At 34.4% G+C, this 18,358-nt stretch overlaps 1 non-coding gene across 1 annotated transcript; it reads left to right on the forward strand.

Moving 5' to 3' along the window:
- The first annotated feature begins 2,382 nt into the window (after nucleotides 1-2,382).
- Trnaa-agc (transfer RNA alanine (anticodon AGC)) lies at nucleotides 2,383-2,455 on the forward strand. The gene has a single exon. It is a non-coding gene; the product is annotated as a tRNA-Ala (tRNA).
- Nucleotides 2,456-18,358: the final 15,903 nt, after the last annotated feature.

The raw sequence follows: 18,358 nt of genomic DNA on the forward strand, positions 1-18,358 counted from the left end.
ATCTATGAATTTAGACATTATTTAGATTCCTTCCAATTCTAATTTGGTTTGGGTTTTTTGTTTTGTTTTGTTTTGTTTTGTTTTGTTTTCTCTCCAATATGTGAGACTGAACCAAGGGGTGCTTTACCACTGAGCTACATCCCTAGTTCTTGTTATTATTATTATTTTTTTTAATTTTGAGACAGGGTCTCACAAAGATGCTGAGGCTGGTCTTGAACTTGTAGTCCTTCTGTCTTAGTCTTGTGAGTTACTGAGATTACAAGAATGTGTCACCATACCCAGCTCCAATTCTAAGATTCTATAGCCATATCTTTTTAAAAACTACTTTTATATTGAGTGGGAACAAATGATTAATATAAAGTGCCCAGTTGAAATTATTGAATTTTACTTGGGTAAGGGTTAGTAATATTTGAGTTGATTATGTAACTCAGCAGCCTGTCCATTTTCAGAAGAACATACCATGAACAGAATGGGCATGGTTCACTTCAAAGCAAACTAAGAAAAAGTGGAAATCCAGATAATTTAGAAAAGGTTTATGGTCAGGCCACTTAGTTCCAGACTAGGTTTGAGTATGCCTTGGGTTTAACAAATTGGGAATGACTGGTCCCCTCCTCCCCAACCCCTCAAAAATTTTTTTCAACTTTTTGGCCTCAGTGGTAAATCACCTCTTTCTTGTACCTACTGCTGATTCTGCAGCACTGTATGTGTATGTTTTAATAGGAATGGTCATTGGAGATCAGAGTGGAAGTTCACTATTACACCACCTACAGCCCAGGTGGTTGGAGTACTCAGGATTCAGGTAAGATTCAAACATGTTCATTGATCATGGTAAAAAAGTTTACATTTTTGGTTTGGGAGTATGACTCAGTGCTTGCCAAATATGCATAAGACCCTGGGTTCAATCTCCAGCACTGCCTAAATAAATAAAACTTCACATTTTAAAATAAACATGCGAGTTGGTCATTGTTGTAGAATTAAAATAAGTACTAAATTATATGTAGATGCAAAGAGAGGTGGATGGAAGTGAGTAGAATTAAAAGCTTTCCTGGGGAGGGAGTTAAACAGAGATCTATTTGGGGTTGATAAAGATAATTATGTAGAGAATACTATTTGCTGGTTATTTTCTTTTTTTATGTGGTGCTGAGGAGCGAACTCAGTGCCTCACACGTGCGAGGCAAGCTCTCTATTGCTGAGCCACAACCACAGCCCTGTTTCATACTTGTGTGTGTGTTCGGAGGCGGGGTGCTGGGGATTGAACCCAGGGTCTTATACATGCAAGGCAAACACTCTACCAACTAAGCTATATCCCCAGCCCTATACATATACACTTTTTAATACAGAATGTCTGGTCACACTTTGAGAGAAGGCTTACTTCATTTTTATTATCCTTTAAAAGTCACAATGAAAATTATTTGAAAGAGACAGTAAGATATTTAGGCCTACAAGACACAGTGGCACACACCTGTAATCCCAGTGGCTCAGGAGACTGAGATAGGAGGATCTAGAGTTCAAAGCTAGCCTCAGCAAAATCAAGGCTCTAAAAAATTCAGTGATTTATTTTATTAGCTACAGGGTCTTGCTGATTTCTTAGGGCCTTGCTAAATTGCTGAGTCTGACTTTGAACTCAAGATCCTTCTGCCTCACATTCCAGAGTTCCTGGGATTACAAGCATGTGCCGCTGCATCTGGCCTATGTCACACTTATTTTTATAGTGTATTTTCCCATCAAATATTTGGTTTTCAGTGATTTTCTTTTAAATCCCAATTAGGTTTTTCCTGCCAGTCAGATCTATGTACCTCCTGCATATTGATGATATTTGTATGGCCTTGTCTCACATATTAAGTATTAGGATCCATTAAAACTCCTTGGTTTTCAAAAAGAAACTAATTTTCCAGCTTTTTATTATTTTTAATATTTCTAAAGTGGGATCTTATTTATCTTTGTAGTCATAATGTCTGGCCCAGTGCCTGGAATCAAAAACATAAATGTTTTTTGTTTTTTTGTTTTTATTTGTTTTTAAATATTTTTTAATTGTTCATGGACTTTATTTTATTTATTTTTATGTGGTGCTGAGGATTGAACCCAGTGCTTCATGCATGCTAGGTGAGCACGCTACCACTGAGCCACAGTCCCACACAAATGTTTTTTGAACTTAAATTTTATCTGGTAAGGAAAGAGGTTTTGTTTCTTTTTTCTTTTGTACAAGATTGAACTCAGGTTCACTTTACCAATGAACTATATCCAGCCCTTTTTATTTTTTGAGACAAGGTCTCATTAAGTTGCTAATACTGGCCTCAAATTTTCCATCCTCTTGCATTAGCCTCTCAAGTCACTGGGATTACAGGAATGCACCAACAAGCCCAAAGAATTCTTAAATTGGGCTGGGGTTGTGGCTCAGTGGTAGAGCACTCGCCTAGCACGTGTGAGGCCCTGGGTTCGATCCCCAGCACCACATAAAAATAAATAAAATAAAGATATTGTGTCCAACTACAACTAAAAAATAAATATTAAAAAAAAGAATTCTTAAACATTCTGTGAATTTTATGTTAATACCACTATGAATTATCATTGATTGTATTAATTATTCAGAATTGCTAAACATGGATTGTCAACTTAAAAGATAGCTTAAAGCATGAATCTGTGCATTAAGTAATAGGATTCTATATGAACTAAACATAAACATAAACTTGATCAAATACTTCATCACACAGGTTCACTATTATGAAGATGGCAATATTCAGTTGGTTAGTCATCAAGATGTACAAGATTTAGTAACTGTTTGGGTGAGTATACAATATTTAATGTCTTTTTCACTTTTGTCTTTTTTACTTTAAAATATTTTGTTTTGCTCTGGAGTGCAATCCATCCATTATTTGTTTTTGTTTTGTTTGTTTGTTTAGTTATATATGACAATAGAATGTATTTTGACTTTTACGTACCTGGAGTATAAATTCCCATTCTTGTGGTTGTATATGATGTGGAGTTACACTGGTCGTGTATTCATATATGAACATAGGAAAGTTATGTCTGATTTATTCTACTATCTTTCCCATTCTTAACTCTCCTCCCTTCCCCCTATTCCCAGTCCACTTCCTCCTCCAATTCAGTGAACCTCTGCCCACCCCCCCAGTTGTGAGTCAGCATCCACATATCAGAACACTTGGCCTTTCATTTTTTGGTATTGGCTTATCTCACTTAGCATGTTAGTCTCCAGTTCCATCCATTTACTGGCAAATACCATAAATTCATTCTTCTTTATGGCTGAGTATTATTCCATTATGTATATGTACTGTGTTTTCTTTATCCATTAATTTGTTGAAGTGCACCTAGGTTGGTTCCATAGCTTAGTTATTGTGAATTGAGCTGCCATGAACATTGATGTGGCCATGTCACTCTAGTATGCTGATTTTAAGTCATCTGGAACATTGCTGAGGAGTGGGATAACTGGGTCAAATGATGGTTCCATTCCAAGTTTTCTTAGGAATCTCCATACTGCTTTCCAGAGTGGTTGTACCAATTTGCAGTCCCAACAGCAATGTATGAGTATACCTTTTTCCCCACTAGGGACTGAACCCAGGAGGAGCACTTAACCACTGAATCATATCCCCACCCCCACCCCCTTTTTTTTTGAGACACCATCTCGATAAGTTGCTTAGGGCCTTGCTGAGTCTGGCCTCAAACTTGTGATCCTTCTGCCTCTGCCTTCCAGGTTGCTGGGATTATAGGCATGCACCACCACATATAGCAACATAGAAACATTTTTTTGTGGGTGATAACTAACTTTCCAAAGCAAAAGAAAAAAAATAAAAAGAATAACATTAATTTATGTCTTCACAAATTGTGTAATATCTGCCTTAATAAAAGACAGCTGGATTCTCATATCAGCTTCATACAGTCTGTAACCCTCACAGTGGTAAAGTCACTGCACATCATGAAGTTTGTATGAAACTGTATTGTAGAAGCATGAGAGTAAGAGTTGAAAAGGCAGGGCTGGGGTTGTGGCTCAGTGGTAGAGCATTTGCCTAGAATGTGTGAGGCACCAGGTTTGATTCCTGGCACCACATACAATAAACAAATAAAATAAAGGTATTGTGTCCATTTACAACTAAAAGAAATATTTAAAAAAAAGAGTGGAAAAGGCAGACATCAAGCTGGAATGTAACTCAGTGGCAGAGCACTTGCTTAGCAAGCAAAGGTCCTGGGGTGCGGCCCTCGGGGCATTGTTCATTTCATCTGTTTTTAAATATTTATTTTAGTTGTAGTTGAACACAACACATTTAAGTTCTGCACCTTGCCACCTTGCTCCTGGATAATATGATCTTTTATAGTGATCATTTGAACATTTTTCTTCTTAAAATTTATAGAAACAAATGTTAAGCTAGCAATATAAATTCATTTTCTCTTCTTTCTGATACTATTTTTGTGTGTATATATATATTGTATTTTACAAAAATTATGCTTTTACATGTATAGTCTCAACATAAATATAAAAAACAAGAGTCATTTGCAAATGATGTATTTCAACAAATATTAAAGATAAAAAGCAGATGGAGAAAGAGTGAAGGATATGGTGGGAAACTGGAAACAAATGTTTGCCTTGCACACAGGGCAATGACAGCAACAAGGAAATCACTTTTAATACAGGTTCTGAGTTCAGTATTTACAGGCAGCTGATAGCAAACACATTTGGATAGAAATTGTGGGTAAATTGAAAGGTATGTTTGTTAAAATAATGCAGAGAAATGAACTAAATAGAGTTAAAGCTCGAAGAAAAATGAATGTGCTCCCTGGAGCTGCATAACCCATATTCACATAGACAAAGTAATGTAAGCAGATTATTGACATGCCCTCTCCAAATCAAATTACAGACATAGCAGGGAAAACAAGCTATGTTAGCATTCTGTAACAGAATACAAGTGTTATCATACCAAAAAAAGACCTCCATTTAAAGGTAGGCATTGGGAAGAAAGGTCCCTGGAAGGGAAGTGATGATGATAATTGCGTTTCACAGAGGGGAACTACACTAATCTGTGTCAAAAAAGTTAGGAACAAATGTATTAGGAGTGTAATAGAAATCCATTATTTAGTGTATTTTCACAATCTCTCATGAATGACTCCCAAATCCTAAGAGCTATAAAAATGAGATTTCTTACCCCACCCCCAATGCATTGCATATAAAATTTACGTAATCTTAATTCACTTGCTGACAAAATTTGACCAAAATAATATGAAGCTAATGTTTCCTTTTGTTTATCACACTTGCTATGGATATTCATGCTTTCTGTTTCAGAAATATTTGTTGATTTTAATTATAGAGCCTGCTCCAAATCTACAGAAGATGTTACATATTCTATAGTATATAGTGTCTTTATGGTAATGTTTTCATAGTATCTAAATCATTCTAATTTCAAAATACATTTAACTTCAAAAGGGTTTGTAACAGGAAAGATGGATAAATATAAGTGAATATGTACTTGCATGGAAAAACAAACACCAAATTTAAGTGGAACTTAACATTTGCAAGGAAAGGAAGGAGAACGTGATACAAGTGTTACATTGGAGATTTATTAAATTGGGCGATGTTCACGTTTATTTATTATATTAATTTATATTCCTTCTCTCTAATAGTTCCAAATGATAGAAATTACCCCCAAAGAACTTAAGAATAGTGATGTAACCATACCCAGAGTACATGGAGGTGATGTGGCAGTTTAAATGCTTTAAATATTTTTGGTCATATCAGAAGACAATAGACAAGTGACTTCATTTTGATAAATTAAGAAGTTATACACACATGTTATTTTGAGGTGTGGATAATTAAATATACAAAAAGTAAGCTGGATGTCATTGCTTTTAAGAATTAGTAGTGCAATCAATCAATAAGTACATGAAAAAATGCTCACCATAGCTAGCAGTCAGAGAAATGCAAATCAAAACTACCCTAAGATACCATCTCACTCCAGTAAGATTGGTAGCCATTAGGAAGTCAAACAACAATAAGTGCTGGAGAGGATGCGGGGAAAAGGGCACTCTTGTTCATTGCTGGTGGGACTGCAAATTGGTGCAGCCAATTTGGAAAGCAGTATGGAGATTTCTTGGAAAGTTGGGAATGGAACCACCATTTGACCCAGCTATTCCCCTTCTAGGTCTATTCCCTAAAGACCTAATAAGAGCATGCTACAGGGACACTGCTACATCGATGTTCATAGCAGCACAATTCATGATAGCAAAATTGTGGAATCAGCCTAGATGCCCTTCAATAGATGAATGGATAAAAAAAATGTGGCATTAATACACAATGGAGTATTACTCTGCATTAAAAAATGACAAAATCATAGAATTTGGAGGGAAATGGATGGCATTAGAGCAGATTATGCTAAGTGGAGGTAGTCAATCTTTGAAAAACAAATACCAAATGACTCCTTTGATATAAGGGGAGTAAACAAGGACAGGGTAGGGACGAAGAGCTTGAGAAGAAGATTTACATTAAACAGGGATGAGAGGTGGGAGGGAAAGGGAGTGAGAAGGGAAATCGCATGGAAATGGAAGGCGATCCTCAGGGTTATACAAAATGACATATAAGAGGAAAGGAGGGGTAAGACAAGATAATACAAATGGAAGAAATGATTTACAGTAGAAGGGGTAGAGAGAGAAAAGGGGAGGGGAGGGGAGGGGAGGGGAGGGGGGATAGTAGAGAATAGGACAGACAGCAGAATACATCAGACACTAGAAACGCAATTTGTCAATCAATGGAAGGGTAACTGATGTGATACAGCAATCTGTATACGGGGTAAAGGTGGGAGTTCATAACCCGCTTGAATCAAACTGTGAAATATGATGTATTAAGAACTATGTAATGTTTTGAACAACCAACAATAAAAAAAAAGAATTAGTAGTGGACTTGGAAGAGTAGAGTTACTTTTAAACATATTACTTTGATAATAAATTTAAAATGTAGTTTTAAAAAATGAACATTGATGTCTTTCAGATACATAGATGAATAACACTAATTTTTATTATTTTTGAGAAAGCTTCTATTCTTTGTAGTAAAATGGGATTTATTATGTTGTCATGATTTAAGGAAAATGAATACTGTAAGAATAGGTGAAAGTGGCAAATGTGACATTGCTGGGTACTGTGTAATTCATTTTAGATATGCATGTGTCTGTGTCTTATGTTAATAATATGTTTTTAGTTTCTCTACAGCTACATAGAATGTAGTGCATTTGCAAATAAATACAAATTCCTCCCATTTAAAAATACAAACTCCTTCTACATAGAAATACGTTAATACTTTCTCTGAAACTTAGGTAATCCAAATTATTGCTGAATACTACTAATATATACATACATTTTACCCTACACTAAAGCCTTTTGGTTATACATACCACTGTACAAGTTTTTTTTTTTTTTCTTGTCATTGTTGTCATTTTCTTTGATCATCAAAAAAATCAAGTTTCTTCCAAATCATCATTTCTAGGGTTTGTTGACATCTAATAAAATTCTTAGCATTTATCATAATTTGAACTTCATATTTCATGAGACATGTGTATTACAATTTCAGGAATTATATAAGTAAATTTAGGCATCCTGCTCTTCTGCATTCTCCCCCTGGATACAGTCTGGAATCCTTCTTGATGACTTTATGTCTAGCATGTCAATCTTCATGAAATAACAATTTATCTTCTGATTCTTATTATTTAAAATTCTGAGGCCCAGTTCAGCTGCAATTTTAATCATGATACCTCCCTTGATCACACTAACATATTTGGAGATGTTTTTGCAATTTGGAGCAAAGAGAAGAGAATTTGAGTTGGTCTCTGAGATCACCTGAAATTATGTAAATGATGTAAGCTTTAGAGGACAATTGTGAGGTGGATAACATATACTGGCTATTGAAGAATGGTAGGAACCACTCTGTAGCAATGACTTTGTGCAGGAGTTAACAGTATTTCAGTTTTCTTGTTTCTAGGGAGAAAAAGCAGAATATGCCTCACTATGGAAATAACCACATCCTATCACCAGGGTCAGGTGATAGACCCCTAAACAGTAAACCTTTTAGTTTTGGAATTTCAGCTATGGTATGACAGAAGGTGAAATTCAGTCTACTGAAACTAATGGTCATAGGTCTCAGAAAGAAAAACATGAAGTTCACTTGAATTCTGATCCTGAGCATAGACTTGGCCCTTTCTAATTCTTTTCCCCTCTAGAGAGTTTGTTATTAAAGCTCTTTATGAGTAAAGAAGGTTTGAAAAAGTTATATGTTTACATATAAACCCATAAAAACAGCATACTACAGGGACACAGACACATCAATGTTTATTGCAGCACAATTCAGAATAGCTAAACTGTGGAGCCAACCTTGATGTCTTTCAGTGGATGAATGGATAAAATAATGTGGCATTTATAAACAATGGAATATTACTCAGCACTAAAAAAGAATAAGATCATGGCATTTTCAAGGAAATGGATGGCATTAGAGCAGAGTATGCTAAGTGAAGTTAGCCAATCCCCAAAAAACAAATGCTGAATGTTTTCTCTGATATAAGGGGGGTGACTCAGGATGGGATAAGGAGGGAGAGCATGGGAGGAAAATTACCTCTAGATAGGGAGGAGGGGTGGGAGGGAAGGGGAGGGGGGAATAGCATGGATGGTGGAAGGAGAACCTCATCATTGTACAAAGTTCATGTATGAAGATGTGAATTTGGTGTCAGCATGTCTTGTATACGAAGATAGGATAAATTGTGGTATAGAGGTGTATTAAGAATTGTAATGCAAATAATAATAATAAAAATAATAGAGCTTATGTAAAAAAATATAAAAAATTTAAATGAAAAAAAATAGTAGTTTGGATTTTCTAGAACTATGTGATCCTAGTTATCACATTTGATACTAGTTGTGAATATCATTTTAATTCAGCTTTGATCATTTATCTCTTCAACCCTTCTATTCAATATTTTAATGATGGATGTTTAATATAACTAAGTTATATTAACTAAGTTTAGGAAAATTAATGCTTTATTTTCACGGTTAAGAAACAAGAAGACTACATGTAAACAGATTCCTTGGTCTAGTTTATTTTTGCAAATGGTTTAGGTTTAATTCTGCGAACACAAAAATATGCCAAATATTAATGTTAGATATAACATTAATATAGGTGCATTGATAGATGAGAGATCCATCTATTGATAAATGAATGAAGAAAGCAAAAGAAAAGAAGGAAGGAAAGAAGATACTAATAACCATCGTCCAATAATAATTTGCATGGTTCCTTTTTAAAATTTTTGGTACCCAGTTGTTCCTATAATTCAGGCTTCTTTTAGTTGTTTTCAACTAATTTATTTCTCATTTTCTCTATTTGCCAGATCACTAAGGGAAATACTACCCAGCCCCTATTTTCTCTTGGTTATTTAACAAAGCCATTATCTTTGTGGTTCTGCCTTTTGAACAGGTCCCTATCTCTTTCTCATATAGCTGATTTAGATCAATTCCTCTTTTTCAAAATTCCAAAATATTTTTGAATGCACATTTTATTTTGAAGCAAGGACACTTGAAATAATTATTTTAAGGCAAGGTGTTATATAAAGTGAACAATGACTACATATCTTCAACTATCTAAAATTCATACCTACATGTATAACTCTAAATAATTACCAAAATGAAGTGCAGATTAGATTATCATGTAGCATCTGATGGCTGCCCTTATGCTGCAAAGTGTGTTTTCAGAAATAATTTCCTGCCACATTCCTGACTGTATTTGCAGCCTGAGTTGATCCCTTCCCTGCTGTTCTCTGATCTGCCCCTGGGTTACTAACAGCCCCAACAGACAGACTGGCTCTTGCTACCTGCTGCTCAGACACAGATTAACTCACTACCAGCCATATGGGCTATCAACTTCACATATTCCTCTCCTTTTGCTTTTGGCTCTTTGGAAAGTTAATGGACAGTTTTCTGGTGGAGAAAAAAACAACAACCTGATGGTGTGTGGACTGGGCTGTAATCACCTGCACCCCACACAACTGTCACCTCCATCTACCTTTCAGCAGCTATTTGTGTAAAGGGAACAAATTACTGCATTTAGCATTTATTTGGTACTACTTGTGTGTTGTGAGCCACTGTCATTTGCCTTGACTAGAAAGTCAAACAATTCAATACCTAATTCATATTTATATAACTTATAATAATTAGATATATCTATTGTTAACAGATATCTCAGAGTGTTGCTACAGGTATATATATATATATATATATATATATATATATATATATATATATATAGAGAGAGAGAGAGAGAGAGAGATACAGAATATTTATACACACATAAATGTGTATGTATTTATATACAAGTAAGTTCAAACACCTATGCTCATTTCAAAAGGCAGTAAAAGCAATGATTTAAGAATTAAGGAACACTGTGATGAAATAACCCATTCAATAATTAGGCAAATAAATGGGCAAAAGAACAAAACAGGCACTTTTCAAAATAAGCACAATTGACCAACAACTCTATGAAAAACAAATGTTCAAAATCTTCAGCCATCAGAAAAGATGCAAATCAAAACTACATTAAGATGCTAAATTGTCTAATGTATGTAATATGATATGTCAAGAGATTTGTAATGTTTTGAACAACCAATAAAAAAAAAGATGCTAAATTGCTATCATTGAATAGCAATGAATAGCCATAATGGCTGGCAAGAATGTGGGAGTTCTAGTGAGGTGAAGCATCTCTTACACATTGTTGTTTGGAATGTAAATTTGTTCAAGCAGTATGGAAATCAGTAGGGAGGTTCCTCAGAAACCAATATAATCCAGCTATAGCATGCCTCTGTCTCTGTCCAAAAGAATTAGAGTCAGCATACTTTATACATACATGTATACCCATGTTTATCACAGCATAATTCATAATGTCCAAGTTATGAAACCATCAACCAATTAATGGATAAAGAAAATGTGGTATATATACACAATGAAGTTTTATTCAGCCAAAACAAAGAACAAAATTATGTTATTTGTTGGAAAATGAGTGAAAGTGGAGCGCATCATGTTAAGCAAAATAAGCCAGACTCAGAAAGACATATGTCATATATTTTCAGTCATATATGGAAGCCTAGATGAAAAAAAAAGAAAAAAAATGTCATGAAAGTAGAAGGGAGGCCAGTAGAGAATAAGCCAGTAGAGTATAGGAATCAGGAGAAGGAGGGAATTGGAGAGAAGAGAAAGGGAGGTATTTGGGAAAATATAGATTAATTATGTTATTTGCCATAATGAAACACAGAACTCTATAATTAATTTGCATAAATATAAAGTTCTGATGGACATGATTCTCCTCCTAAAAGAGAAAAAAAAAACTGTGGTGAGATGGGAAGACCACAGACTGCAAGCTTTCCATTCTGGGTTCATGGTGACTTTAGACAAGTACTTTCTCATGCATTGATTCCCTCTGAAACAGTGTGTGGAAGCATGCTGTGAACTGTCCTGGAATATTATAATAAAACTCCACTGTTTAATCATAAATACTATGGTTAGATGACTGGATTTTTGGAAATTGAAAGCAGAGGTTAACAAATGTGGTGAGCCGTTTCTGTGAACTGTGGCCGTCATTACAAGATGGCGCTGGCTCCGCTGTAGTCTGTGACAAACAACTCCTTATCTGAATGAGTTGGCACGCTGTGACTTGGCACCCTATGAGAAAAGTCCACGTGGCAGTTGTGCATTGGGGCTTTATCTGCTTTATTAAGGCTGGGGCACACGGGAGGAATGTTCGAGAGAGAAACACGCTAAAAGACATGTCTAAACAAAGGCCTGAATAAACTGCTGAAGGAAGAATCCTGTGTCGTGTTTCCTTTGCTGGCGAGGGGTCGCGGCAAACAAAGTTTCTTTATTTGAAATCTCTAAAAATATTAACAATCATTTATTCATTCTCAAGTTTTCAGAGTATGATTATGCTGTTGAAAGATTCAGGTGCTTAGCATTATTTCAATCTTTAACTCATCTTATTTCCTGTCCTTAAAAAATAGTATTTTATTGATTCTTATGGATAGAACAATTGAAATCAAATCACTGGCTTTAGAATTGATAAGCAGTTGTAAAATGTTTTACTTATTTTCCTTAGCTACAGACATAACTTTTTAATCTTTTAATTTACATAAACTACAAATATGGTAATTCATACTTAGTCATGTTAGTGGTTTATGTTAAGATTGGAAATGGGGCAAATAATTAAATGATGTCTCATATTTACGTTACCTTTATTAAATATCTCATTTCCTTTTGATATAAATTCCCCTGGAGGAATTTTAAAAATGAATAAATATTCTGGACTACTATAAAATTAACCTTACAGCATAAATACTTTTATATGCAAATATGATATATAAAGTTGCTTTTTAATTTTTTTTTCAGTTTTTTTAATTTGAATCTGCTGTTTTATTAACATTTTGTGTAAGTAACATTAATGTTAATTTATTATTAATTTACATTGGGAAAAGTATTGTAATATCAAAATAATACAATTTTGTTCATTTTATAATATATGTAGTTTTACCTGTAGTACATTGTGTTAAGCAGCTTTTAGTCACTGTAACCAAAATATCTGACAAGTATAATTTAGAGAAGATAAAGTTTATCCTGGGCTCATGGTTTCAGAAGTCTCAGTCCTTGGTTAGTTGCTTCCATTGCTCTTGGGCTGAGTTCAGACAGAATATCATGGTGGAATATCTCAGCAGAGGAAAGCTCCCGGAAGCAAATATCAAGCAACTAGAGACAAAATAACCCTCACAGTCATGCTCCCAATGACATAATCCTTCAGTCATGCCATACCTAACTACAGTTACTACCCAGTACAGTATTCCTTTCAAATTATTAGGTCACCAAAATAATTAATCCACCTATTACATTATGGCCCCCATAATCTAATCATTTCACCTCTGAACTCTCCTACATTGTCTCTTGAGTTCTCCAGGGAGCATCTTATATCCAATCCATAGCATATTATGATGTGCCATAATTATTGAATTAGATGTGCTGGCATGTAAAGCATTGTATGTGTGTCTTTAAAAATATATCTTTGTGTAGATATAGAGTAGTTTAAAAACCTGATATGTAATCAAAATAAATTATAAATAAATGAAAATTTATTCTGGTTTTTTTCCTAGTCTTTATTTTAATAGTTTCTAATTTAGAAAGGATGAGGTATACATTTTAACTGATTTTGTATACTTATATCTATCAGAACATTGCATTATTAATTATAATATAAACCTCTAATTGTTGAATGATTGGGAGCAACTAAAAATTAAGGAGACTTTTGGGTTGCTTTCTTAGTATATATTGAAAAATTGTTATACTGGCCTGATACATTAGAACACATGAATAACTTGAGTAACTCAGTGAGAAGACAAGTGAACTGTAGATGCTTATGAAGTCTAGATCACATATGATATTGTGGACAATGGCCTAGCTAAACTTTATCTGCTATTTCTATCAGATTCGTAACAGGAAGTTTTGATTGTACTTTGAAATGGTTTTTCGACTATATAGTATTTTCAAAATAATTATTTTCAAAAATAATCTACAGCTTTTGTTCTGGAGAAGATTTCAATATACACACTTGCCTCTGCTCTTCCCCAATATATACAACCACAAAGTATGAGAAAAACATAAGGAGCAACCAAAGAAAAACCCCAAAAGGAGGTAAGGGAAAGGCAATTTGGTTTGTCACTCAGAACTGGCAGAGCCCCTTAACTGTAAGAAGACTCATGATTCCCACCCTCAATAGAAGCTGACCCAGGAGTAGACCAGGTTGCTTTCTTCCTTCCCTTGTTGGTACAGGAGCTTACTTAGAATACTAGGTAGCCTGGCACCACAGAAAGGGAGGTCAATTACAAACCCCTGTAACAATAGAAGCCAGAAGAAACACTCTTCATATCAGCCTGAGACACCAAACCACTGGGCAGCAACAGCAAAAGAAATGTAGTCACACTGAGCAGCCCAACATAAGAAGATAGGAAGATTTTTTTAAACACCTAGTCTTCTCATCAGCCAAACCTAGGAAAACATTTTGTTTCTGAGGGTTTGAGTCATGCCATTGCCAGAGATGCTAGGCCAGGGAAAAGGAGTGCTGGCCAGGATGCTCACTGACAATACTCTGTTCTCTGTTTGTGACAGTTAGGAGAATCCCATCATAATAAATTTCTGGCCACAGAAGCCACTTCATCCTAGGATCAATGACTTCCTTTACTGATGAAAAATACTTTGTAGTACTTGCTGTCAGAAACCTCTTTTTCCCTTTCAAAACATCTGCAGTGGAAGAGACCCGTGGAAGCCCCAGCAGTACCAGAAGGAAGATTAGACAAGAATATACCACACAAGCTCTAAAAATTGAACTGTCAGAGAAAAAAAACAACTCACAGAAGAATGCCAGGACCTGAGTGCTAAAGCTAAGAAGAGTGTTCATCTAGTAGAACAAGAGATTTTAGAAGATCCAGAGTCTGCTAGTAGTAAAATATATTCAAAATCATCTAGTTACACCAAGAACAAAGAAGATCACAGCATTAGTGAGAAAAGACAATCAGCTGGCACCATGACAAGGGGTTTTAATTAATGGCCAGAAAATTTACTTAAACAATCAATAATACACTTTCATGGAGCAAATGAAAAAAAAATAAATAAATTAAAAACTTCAACCAAGAATTAGCAGTCATACAAAAGAAACAAGTGGAAAATGTTAACCTGAAAAGTACAATAACAACATTATTAAACTGACTTGTAAGGCTCAATCATATATTGAAGATAACAGAAGATAAGGTTGGTTAACTTGATGGATTAAAAAAATTGCTCAATTTAAACAAAAGAGAAAAATGAACTAGAAAACAAATTAAATAAACTAAATACTTTCTGGTACTATGGACAATATTCCAAAATTCAGTATTTGTGTTATCAGAGTCCCAGAAGGAGAGGGAATGTAGAGTGTGTGTGGAAGAGTATTCAGAGACATAATGAAAAATAACTTACAAAACTTGGCAAAATGATACAAATATATAGATACAAGAAACTGAATAAATTCTAAACAAAATAATTCCAGAGAACTTAATGCTGAAAAAAAATTTAAACTTATAAAAAATAAAGACAAAGAAAAAGATAATGACAGCAACCAGAAGTGAGATTCACACACTTTACCTAAGGAGGCCCAGTGTTTTTCTTGATAACTTCCTTCCTTTGTTGATTCAGGAGCTTACTTACCGTACCAGGTAGCATGGCTCCAAAGCAAGGGAAGTCAATTGGAAATCCCGGTAACAACAGAAGTCATCTATGTATGTTGAAAGTCACATTTATATGTTGTAATTCCCAGAGCAACTCTGACAGAAATGATACAAAAAGACTGTCTTGTCCACAGCCCAGTGTGCCAGGGCCCTCTGATGGGCTCTGGGAAAGTCAAGAAAGTGCCCACATGAGACATATATGACTAGTAAGGGAAAGCTTAGGAGAGATCAGTGACTGCTCTCAGAAAGTTCAGTTCTTGGAAGGCTGAACAAATAGAACCTCTGTACCTCAAGGTGTTTCACCAAGGTAGAGACTCTTCTTCCACTTGATGCTTTGTCTAATGGTGGCTGGCTGAATGAGTGTAGAATGATATAAATCCTTTCCACAGTGCCTCCAGTTCACACCAACACGCAACTCCCCAGAAGATAGATTCACATATTAGGAGGCAGAATCAGTGACATATCACCATTAGCTTACTTGTATTACCAGAATCTCAAGGAGCAACCATCACTGTACACATTCAAGAAAGTAACTTTCTACAGGTAACACTAACTTACCCTAACTCTGTGTTCACAGAGAAGGCCATGCCTTCAAGATAATAGGTATCTGGACTTTCCTGCCCAGGTTTGCTCTCATACTTCCCTTAACTTGGTGAGGTTTCTTGGGAGTAGAAAAGGAACATTCAAAGATACAATTTTTTTTTGCTGTCCACTTTCCTTTAGGATTGATACAGAAATACACTATTGCAAATCCATATGGAACTGGACAATTTGATTATGTGTCTCATAAAAGGTGGAGAAAGCAAAACAGAGGAACAAATCCAGAGGACACACACACAAAAAAAAAATCGCAGTGAAAGATTTAAGTTTAATTTATTATTAATTATACTAAATGTGAACAGTGTAAATTCACCAATGAAAAGACAAGTTGGCAGCAGGAAATAATGAAACAAATACACACCCAATTAAATTTTATTTAAAAGAAATTCATTCTCAGTTCAACAACATATATAGACTTAAAGTGAAAGGATGTAAAAGATGAACCAGAGAAACATTATCTTTTTTTAAAAAAAAAAGAGGAATAACTGAATTAATAAGAGACAAAGTATATTTCTAAAATTTATCAGAAATTAAAAATGGCAATTCAATAAGAGAAAAGCAATATACTAGAAATACATAACAGTCCTAATTATGTATCAAACTAGAGAGTGTCAAAATACAGGAAGTGCAAACCAACAAAATTACAATGAGAAATTAACATTTCCACAATTATAGCACTGACTTCACCATATGCCTCTGTCAATTACTCTAATAAAGATAAATGAAAATCAGATAATAGGAAAATAGAGAAAATTAATTAAACAAATACTTAACACATCAAAAAACAAAGTCAACAAAATTAGTAAATCTCTGATAAGACTGACAGAAATAAAAAGAAGAAAAAAGAATCACTAATATCACGATAAAATTGAGGCTATTGCTACAGACCTGAAACCAGTGGAGCGGTAATAAGTCATCATTCTGAACAAGTTTATGCTCATAAATTCAATAATTTAGATAAAATTGACCAATTATTTTAAAACCATGAACTATCAAATCCCATTAAACCATTAAAAAGTAAAATTTGCAATTAAAAATTTCCTGAAGAAGAAATCCTCATCCCCAAATGGATTCACCAGAGAAATTTAGCAAACATTTGAAAAACTGAAAAACAATTTCATATAGTCTTTCTCAATATTTCTCTAATACCAGCAGCAGACAAACATAGTTTTAAAAAAGAGAAATGCTGATATTGCTCATGAACTTAGACATGAAAATCACCTATAATTATTAGCAAACAGTATACAACATTTTTAAAAGAGCTGTATACCATGGCAAAATAGTTCTTATTCTCAGGTATGCAATGTTGGATCAGTGTTAGAAAATCAATCAATACCATTCATCACATCGACAGGCCAAAGAGAAAGAAAAAATAATTTACACTTCAACTAACACTGAAGATCCTTGTAGTTAAGGAAATGCTCAGTATCCTGAGTATGTTTGGTGCAACATAAAACTATACAGATTATCAAGCTATATACAACATCCCCCCCCCACACACACACACACTAGTGAGTACAAATAAAATAGGTGGTTTGAGTAACAGCAACATGGTGTATAAATATCAATATTGTGATTACAATATTATATTATAATTTTGCACAGTCATACAATAAGGGAAATGAAGTAAAGAGCACAAGGCTCTCTCTGCATTATTCTTACAATTGCATGTATATAAAAAATTATCTACATCATATTTTTGGTGAAAAATTCTCACAGTCAAACATTACTTTCTTATGTTAATATTAGTTGAGTGATAATATCGCAGTCCAAGACTAAACATAGTAATTGAAAACTTTAGGATCAGATTGTTTCAGTCATTCGGCATTGTATACATACTTTAAAAAACCATGTTTGCACACCATAAAACTATACAATTTTTATTTGTTAACAAAGTAATTTGAAACAAAAACAATTTTAATATTTGTGAAATAACTTCAGTGGTTAGGGTGAGGTCTTATAGGCATCAAGAAAATAACAAAATTTTATGAACACTGTAAAGGAAGTTCACTCAGGGTGTTATGTTTTTACTTTCCTCTTCTACTTGCAAGCTTACTAGGATTATAATAGTAATAAAAGTATTATGTTGAACTTTTTTACTGAGGGTACTGAGATAGGCAGTGCATCAATTAATACTTACACATAATACATGCATTTGTAAATCGACTTTAAAATTTCAAAACCAAAACTGTTTGAATGAATATGGAAGTACACGATGTTCATGACAGGCTTAAAAAACAAAGCTTGAAAATAGGACTGGACACTCCATTTTTTACTCTCAATTTATGATTTCTTCTATTGTCTGTTTAATTAAGGGAAGCAGGTCTTGTGTGTTTTGTATTTCTTTCACTGATGTTTTTGTACCATTTGTTTCTTGTCTTGGAAGAAAAAAAAAAATTGTTCACCTGGATCAACTTCACAGTGGCTATAAGCAAGCACCGTTTGCCTTTTTGTATAGAAGCATTATATTTATAAAATGGTAATTCTACTATTTA

This window comes from Urocitellus parryii, unplaced genomic scaffold (assembly GCF_045843805.1).
Source record: "Urocitellus parryii isolate mUroPar1 unplaced genomic scaffold, mUroPar1.hap1 Scaffold_43, whole genome shotgun sequence".
NCBI classification, from domain to species: domain Eukaryota; kingdom Metazoa; phylum Chordata; class Mammalia; order Rodentia; family Sciuridae; genus Urocitellus; species Urocitellus parryii.